The sequence below is a fragment of the Chrysochloris asiatica genome, unplaced genomic scaffold, assembly GCF_000296735.1.
Source record: "Chrysochloris asiatica unplaced genomic scaffold, ChrAsi1.0 scaffold00213, whole genome shotgun sequence".
NCBI classification, from domain to species: Eukaryota; Metazoa; Chordata; class Mammalia; order Afrosoricida; family Chrysochloridae; genus Chrysochloris; species Chrysochloris asiatica.
In genome coordinates this window covers 3183916-3193019 of record NW_006408731.1, presented here as the reverse complement: position 1 = coordinate 3193019, position 9104 = coordinate 3183916, and the positions used below count along the sequence as shown (strand labels likewise).

At 39.8% G+C, this 9104-nt stretch overlaps 1 non-coding gene across 1 annotated transcript; it reads right to left on the bottom strand.

Annotated features, from left to right (window-relative positions):
• Positions 1-1320: 1320 nt before the first annotated feature.
• On the bottom strand, positions 1321-1402 carry TRNAS-GCU. The gene has a single exon. It is a non-coding gene; the product is annotated as a tRNA-Ser (tRNA).
• Between the last annotated feature and the right edge of the window lie 7702 nt (positions 1403-9104).

Here is a 9104-nt window from a genome sequence, read left to right as displayed (position 1 = left end):
CTGGAGAAGGATATCATGTTTGGTAAGGTGGAGGATCAGAGAAAAAGAAGACCCCCAGCAAGATGGATTGGCAGAAAGTGGCAGAATCAATGGGCTCAAGCATGGCAACAATTGTGAGGTTGGCCCAGGATCGGGCAGTGTTTCATTCTGCTGTGCATAAGGTCGCTATGCATCAGTACCGACTTGATGGCCCCTAACAACAACAACAAGATATTTCTATTTCCAACCTTCTGAGGAAGTACCATATTGCTTTCCAGATTGATTGGACCATTTTGCAATCCCACCAGCAATGCAGGTGCGTTCCAGTCTCTCTGCATCCTTGCCAGCATTTATTGTCCTCTTTTTTGATCTTTGCTGTTATTGCCGGTGTGAGATGATATCTCATTGTTGTTTTGATTTGCATCTCTGAAACCCTATACAGGGTCGCTATGGGTGGGAATGGACTCAACAGGGCTTAACAACAACAATGGCTAGTGATTGTGAATATTTCTTCATATGTTTGTTGGCTACCGGGATCTCCTCCTTGATGAAGTATCTGTTCATGTCCTGTGCCCATTTTTTAATTGGGTTATTTGTCTTTTTCTGGGAGACTTGTTATAGTTTCCTATATATTTTAGAAATTAGTCCTTGTCTGATGTGTCATTCCAAAAGATTTTTTCCACTCTGTGGGTCAAATTATTTTTTATGTAAAAATTTTAAACAATTAGTTTGTATGTTTTTTGCCTCAGTTTCCTCACCTGTAAAATAGAGATGATAAAGGGAGCATTTTTTCTATGGGGATAACTTTGTTACTCCACGCTGTTTAGATGACTTGTTGCTATGTGTACTATAATGTAGAAATCGATGATTGGTTGGGTCACATGTGAAAATTAAGATGCAAGTGACAGAAGATTAAACAAGGGAGAAACATAGAGAGTGGAGCACTTGGAAAAGATCTTCAATTTAAATTTAAATAAAACAGAGAGTGATCCCTTCCGTTTGCAGGTTCACGGGAAGAAGAATACATTTGATCTGGCCAGGCACGCTTGACCAGGGGAGGAGGGAATGTTCTTTGAGAACGGAAGTCATAGGGTCTGGAATTTGCGTTTGCAAGTACTGTTTTCAATAACTGCAGAGAAGCTGTAGCAGCCACCTCTGCCTGATTCTTAAAACTCTCATAAAGGAGATGAGACTCTGCGTAAATCTCGTAACCTTCGAATACTCTATAGAATTAATGATAGAATTGCTGGTTACAATACGTGAGCGTCCTACAGCGTCTCAACCAGTAAATGGAAAGCTAAAATCTCACTCCAACAACAGAGCGGAGTATAATTTCAAGAACGACGAGGATGGGATTCGAACCCACGCGTGCAGAGCACAATGGATTAGCAGTCCATCGCCTTAACCACTCGGCCACCTCGTCTGTTAGCAGTGTGTTGTCTTCTCAGGTGATAATATGATTCTTTATTGGTCAAAATTGTAGTAATAATATCAATATTTTAATGTCTTATAGATTAAATCAAAGTTTTTATTCCTTATAAACGTCCCTCTTACTTTGATAAAGGAAGAAAAGCATCAAGAGGGGGCCACAAAGGAAAGGCATGTGAAAATCCTGAAGGCATGAATAAGAGAGACCATAGAAGAAGAGATGCATTTAAACTATGATATTGGAGACAAATATTTCAAGTACCATGGACTGCCAGAAGAACAAACATACCTGTCTTGAAAGAAGTACAATCAGAGTGCTCCTTAGAAACAAAGATAGAGAAACGCTCTTCTGCCTTGTAGAAGGGCATAATGTTTGGTAAAGTGGAAAGTCGGTGAATTGACACACTGGCAGCAAGAGTAAGCTCAAACAAACAATTGTGAGGATGAAGCAGGACCCGGCATTAATTTGTTTTGTTGTGCATAGGATTTCTATGAGTGGGAACCAACTCGAGGGCACCTAACAACAACACAAGGGGAGGTAGGAGGAGTGGGGAAGTAAATTGTGGAACTAAACGGGAATAAAAACGATAAAGTTGGCTCAGAATCTGGAGTTTGGAAAAATTAGCTCCTCTGAGCCAGCCGGCTTAGTAAAATCTGGGAGGGTGGACAAAAACAACAAAGTACATCTCCAAAGAAAAAACAGGCGAAACTTCAGGGGGGGAATGGAGTTAATGACTGCTCTTGTTTTAAAAATCAAATTGTATTTCACCATTTCTATCAGGCCATGGATATTAAAACCATCTTTAAATCGGACACTTAGTATAATTCTCATTCAGAAGGATCCCAGTCATATGCAATGAATGATTGTCGCTTCTTTAGGAAACTCCAGAGATGATGAAGAGAAGAGATGGTAAAATGAGTTAAAATCAAATTGTGATTGATTAAGACAATAAGGAAATGTGGAGACATTTGAAATTTTTGTTTTGTACATAATCAAAACCATAGTTTGTTATTGTCATTTAAAATTATTATTTATTATTATTTCCTTCCAGCCAAAGACTATCAATCAGGCTCACACCTGTAGCTGAATAAAATTGGATATATTGCTGCTACAACCAGAAATAACCAACAACGTGGGGGAACCTTGAAGCATCTCAGCAAATTTGTGTTTGAAAAGACTTTGTTGCAGTGTTTGTGCTCATGTTGGATGACTTGTGGGAGAATGCAAGAATGCTGGGGCTTTGTGCTGGATTGAATGCTGTCGGGAAAGGAGAGCAGAATTCAGTAATTGGGTATCTTAATAAATTCTGTTTCAATGGAGAAAAAAAATCACAAAATTATTAAACATCCTTTTACAAAATAACATAAAGGACTACTGGTTTTAGAGTTTTAGCTGCAGTCTAAAACTCTAAAACCAGTAGTCCCTCATGTTATTTTGTAAAAGGATGTTTGATAATTTTGTGATTTAAGTAATGACCTTGTTTTATTGTTTGTTTGTGTTGGTGTTGTTGCTTTTTTCTCTATTATTTCATCATGACCACAGATCTAATGGTGAGCACCACCAGATCAGTTCTGGATAACACCCTGACCTAATGGGTAGAAGAATCAGACCAATTTCTGTATATCAGAGACTGCTTTTCTTTTTGTCACCCCCTACCCAATATCATTACAGGAAAAGAATTGCTTATGTATGTTTGTATACGTGCATATTATGACATGACGGAACATAAAATCAATATGAAAATTAGTATGAAAGAAAAATAAAGATCATGTTCTAAATCGGGCCAGAATTCAAATTTCATGCCCTAAAAATGTATGGAAGGATAGCTAAATATCAAGTGTTGGCTGTTGTTTAATGTCATCAAGTTGGTCCTGACTCATAGTGACCCTGTATAGGGTTTCCAAGACACTGCTGGTGGGCTTGAACCATGGACCTTGTGGTTAGCAATCTAGTGCGTATCCCACAACCCCACATCAGGACAAGCAATTTGATACAAATGTTGTTGTTATTGTTAAGTGCTGTCATGTTATATCAAGTAGGTTCCAACTCATAGTGACTCTGTATAGGGTTTCCAAAGAGCAGCTGATGTGTTTGAACTGACCTTGTGGTTGTTGGTCCAGTGCTTATCCTATAGCACCACAGTAGGTACAAGTATCAAATCAGTATCAAAACACACTAATATAAAATAGTTAACATCTACAAAGTTGGACTTTTTAAAAGCTTAAGTGAGTTACAAATTCTAAACTACTTCTGGAAAGAAAAAAATTACTTCAGCTTAGTAGTGTGGTTAGGAATTGTAAACCAGGGCCTGAAGACATGAGCCTGAAGACAAAAAACCTTCAACTAATAAGTAAACCAGGGCCTGAAGAGGTCCATTGGTTCTGTAATTTCTTCAATCTTTCCACCATATTTATTGAGCATCACATAAGTACCGATTTTACAGAATCAGTGACACACACATACACACACACCAGGGAGCTTCCAAAAGGTCATGGAAAAATGGCATTATCTTTTAATTCTATTTTTCCCACTAATTTTTTGAAACCCCCTCTTGTATATATATTCCTGATGGTGCTGTGAGTTAGGCACTGGACTGCTAACAGTAAGGTTGGCACTTCCACCCCACTAGTCATGTTGCAAAAGGGGAAAAAATGAGGCTATCTGCTCCAGGGAAGATGTATAGTCTGGAAGCCCAAGATAAGGTTGCTATGAATCTGAATCCACTCAGTGGCAATGAGTTGGGGTTTTGGGGTCTTATGTATATATGCACAGGCAGAGAGAAAGAGAGAGAAATTTATTTCAAGGAATTAGTGCAAACAAATGTGGGGACCTAACAAGCATAAAATTAATTGGTTAGGAAGCAGACTGCAGACTCCTGAAGGCTTTGGCCACAGAATCAATAGATCAGGTGACTGAAAAAGTAATATTTCTGCTAAAATATCTATTTATATATGTTGCGGACCGTGTAAGACTGGTCAGAGGTTCAAGGCCCTATAGGCCCGAGTGTAACAAATGAAGCCACTTGGCAGTTAATAGCAAATTGTTTTTCATCAAATTGTTTAGTCATATTTATTTAATTCCAAACATGAGCCCTGGATGTCCACAGAGAAATGCAATATTCCCCTAAGTTTCTAAGGTCAAGATTTTCCCCCTAGAACCAAGGCAGTAAAACTTCCTCAGAGGACGAAAAAGGACAGGTTTACTGGGATTAAGCAGGGAGGCTCTGGAGAGGAACTGCCCGGTATATTCACTTGGGGTGGAGCGGTAAATTCTGGGAATATGGGATTAAGGACAATGGGGACAACGTCCTCGGACCACCCTGGGTTCAATCAGTTTGATCCAAGTGAAGGTTAAACCCAGTAAGGAAGAAAGGAATATTGGTTTAAGTAAGGTTTACTGGCTTAACTTATCTTAAAGATTGTCTTGTCTGAATAATACCATTCTTCTTCTGTAAAGATCCCTCCCAGCTTGGTGTGAAGCTCCTCCCCTAAATAAAGCAGAGGCGCGGGCCTCCCCAGGTGTGCATTACTTGTTGGAAGGCATGGAGTAAAGATTGCGGTGCATTACGGGTTGGAAGGCATGCAGTAAAGATTGCAGGGCAGTGAGTTGCTGCCTGCAGAGGCCATGATGCCTGTAGTCCCAAGCATGCCCACCAGTGATGTATCCACCCTGGCTTTGGGGTGCCTCATTGTCTCCCTTCTTCTGTTTGTCTGTGTATTCTTTCGCTATCCCTATCACCGCTGGATCTCCCCTCCTCGTGAACCAAACACTCGTGACAACTATGTCGAGGGCAGACCCCGACATATATATATTCTGTAAGCACAATATATTCAAGGGAAGCTCCTTCTTTATTTAAAACAAAAAACAAACCTTCAACTAATTGATTAAAGCCTACTCAAGTTATATGAAAGGCCAACTGATTAAAGCACATAAAATGAACTACTACATAACAGCACTACACTAATGTCATGGAAAAATTACATTATCTTTAAATTCTATTTTTGGCTTAATTCTAATGTTTGGCTAAAAACTGGGCTCCATTAGCCTAGCAAAGTCAACACATAAAATTAACCATCCCAGTGCCAGACTCTGGTCTAGGTACAGCAATATAGAGCACACACAAAATTCCCAGAAGAGATAGTCAATACACAATGTAAAAAGCACAGTATATTTCAGAAGGTGGTAAATGCCTTACAATGGTGCCTTGCAAACTGAATAGGGCAGTCAGGCACATATTAGCTCAATAGTTCTCATGTCATGCTGTGCATTTGAACCCATGGGGAACTTTTTAAAAATACCTCTGTCAGGACCTTATCCCTAGAGATTCTGACTCATTTGTTCGAGAGTGATATTAAAACATCAACACGCAAGCTATTCAATGCTGGTTTAAATTTTTTTAAATCTTTTATTTTGAATTGAGTGATAGTTTACATGGGAGAACATCATTTTACATTCAAGCTATCATATTTTGTTTCATTGCAATCCTCTCCATGCTTTACCAGTTAACAGTATTTGCTTCTATTCCCTTTGCTTTTTCTTTTCTTTTGTACACAAAAACACTCAGGGATATATAATAATTTAAACAAACAAAGGGTGAATTCTGCAAGCCAATTGCTGGTTTAATTTTAAAGAAAGAAACAGAAAAGAAAACTAAAAAAAAAAAAAAAGAAAAAGTTGAGGTTCAGACCTAGAAGTAATTTTATCAACTGGAAAATATAAAGAGTTGCTCTTGTATTTATAATACAGCATCTGTATAATACAGCATGTCCTGAGTAAGCAAAAGAAGTTACCTGTAAAGTAGCAATCAGACCACTTGGGATAGAGCTAGAAAGGGTTCATTCTGCCTTAGAGTCCCTATGGTCTTTAAAACCCTGTGTGGTGGACAGACTTTTAGTATAAGCTCCTCTTCTTGAGTGTAGGTTGCTTTTAACTAAGGTGACGAGATACCACTTCCATGTTAGATTAGAAAGGTTTGTGATTTCCATTTTACCAAAAAATTTCCCCTGTTGCCTTCTTGGTTTACATGCTTTGATGGAAGTAAGCAGCCTTGTTGGTAAGGCCCATGTAGCAAGGAACTGAGGCTGGCCCCCAGTCAATAGTCAGCAAATAACACAGGAACTCAGCCCAACAACCTCTGAGTACTAAATCCTGTCAACAATCATATGCGCTAGGAAGTGGAACCTTACCAGTTACGCTGAAAGATCCAGAAGTAGAAGGCCCATCTAAACTGTGCCTGAATTTCTGACCCACAGAAACTGTGAGACAATAAATGTGTGTTGTTTTTAACTGCTAAATTTTGTAATTTATTATACAACAAAAGCTAATTAATACACTCAGACTGGCCAGATGGTCCAGAAAATACTGGACTATTATATAATACTCTGACTAGAAGGGAATATAATTGAGAGGGTAAAAACATAAGATGGGTTTGGTTGTGGTTACTATAAAATTACCAGATCTGTCCTGATACTAATCATTACCCACTTGTATAAGTGTCTCTCTATTGAAAAATGTGTGTTTTCTCAGATTGAATACATTATCTTTGGGGTGGGGGGAGTCATACCTTGCTTAATCCTAAACATTAATAGATATGTATTTGGCACTGTAGGATAAGTACGAAGTTGAAGGTTCAAACCCACCAGCTGCTTCTAGGAAACCCTGTACAGGGTCTCTCTGAATCTGACTCAATGGTATTTAACAATAAATGATAATAGGCTAAATAATAGCTCCAAAATGTCTCCACTTTCTAATCCCTGAAACCTGTGGATATGTCATCTACTTTTTTTCTACCTTTTTTATTATGAATTAGGTGAAGGTTTCAAACCAGATCATACTCCCGTTCAACAATTCATACAGATTTTGTGTCATGTCATTGATTGTAGTCCCTGCAATGTAGCATCACTTATTTCACTTGCTCCTTGTGTTTCCTATTTTCATTCCTCCTACTTTCCTAGCCCTTCTGAACTTTGTCCTTGGGTAAATACTGCCCTTTTGATGGCAAGTGTTTGATTATTCTAAGGTGTGCATACCTCCCCAGTGTACCTACCCATATAGACCTGTCTGCTGTTAACTGTTGAGTAATACATTGAGTTCAGTTCCAGACCTGAAGAATGACTGAAGACTATAGCCTTGAGGGTTCCACAAATCTCTATCTGACCAATAGGCTGCTCTTTTATGGACAATAAATAAGGAAGACCATAGAAGAATTGATGCCTTTGAGTCTGGTGTTGGAGAAGAATATTAAAAGTATCATGAACTGCCAGAAGAACAAACACATTTGTTGGAAGAAATACAACCAGAATGCTCCTTAGAAACCAAGATGACCAGACAAATCTCTCACATTTTGGACATATTATTAGGAGAGACCAGTCCTTGGAGGACATCATACTTGGTAAAGTGGAGGGTCAGCAAAAAAGAAGGAAACCCCCAACAAGATGGATTGGAATAGTGACAGCAGCAATGGGCTCAAGTGAGAATGATACATTACCAGGTAATGTTTCCTTCTGTTGTGCATGGGGTCGCTATAGGTCGGAATCAACTCAATGGTGCCTAACAACAGCAGGCCCATACACTTCTGAAGGCGGTATTTCCATCTCTCTGGAGTCCTCGTATGTCGCTGTGGGTTAATGCGCCAGACTGAAAAGCCGTCTGAACTACAAGGTCGGCGGTTCAAGCGCACCAGCTGCTCTTCGGAAACCCTATACAGGGTCGCTATGGGTCGGAACTGACTTGAGGGCACTTCACAACAATAACAATTCTACCCCCAAATAATTCTTCTCTCTTTGATGTACACCACATCAAAATGGTCATATTGGAACTCTTGTTCTCGTTATGTGCCTTGGAGTAGGTTCCGACTCATAGCTACCCTATACGGGATTTCCCTCTGGTGAGCTTGAGCTAGTGAGTTTGAACTAGTGAGTTTGAACTGCCGACTCATAGCGACCATATAATGCCGACCTTGCAGTTCAAACTGTTTTGCAGTCTGGCGCATTAACCTAAAGCGCCACATCAGGACTCCCTACAAGATAATAGTAGTCGTCGTCGTCGTCGTCGTCGTTAGGGGCCAAATGCTAACAGAAGATAGAAGCTCTGGTGGGAATCATTAGAGCGCTTGCCTAGTGCACAACCAGGTGGACCAACGATTTAGGAGAGCCCCAGAGGATAATCGCTGAGAAGCTGCTGATGTCCCACAGAGATTTGAACTCAAATAGTTGCTTTCAGAGCTCAGGGTGTTAACCATATACCATGGGTTATACATTGGTGAAAAGGTGGTTAGTTAGAAAAGGTGAAAAGTGGCTGCAATTCTTATGTATATTATTTAATTGCTGTTGTTGAGTGCCATCGAGTCAGTTCCAACTCTTCGAGACCCTGTATAGGGTTTCCGAGGCGCTGCTGGTGAGTTTGAATCACCGACCTTGGGGTTCAAACCGACGTTGCGGTCCTGTACATTTTGAGTAGGTCTCAGAAAAGAATTGACACACCAACTCCTGGGCACCTGGAGCACTCTGGACACAGAAATAAATTTAAAAGATCTGACTAGTTTCAGGAAGCAAGGCAAATATGGTGTTAAGAGAAAATGATAATCTATAAGGATGAGGGCACGTCGTGTCCAAGAATCAAGTGCGATGTTTCACACACACCACGATGTGTTGGTGATTAAAGAGAGGAATAGAGACAGGTCAACCAAAACCAAACG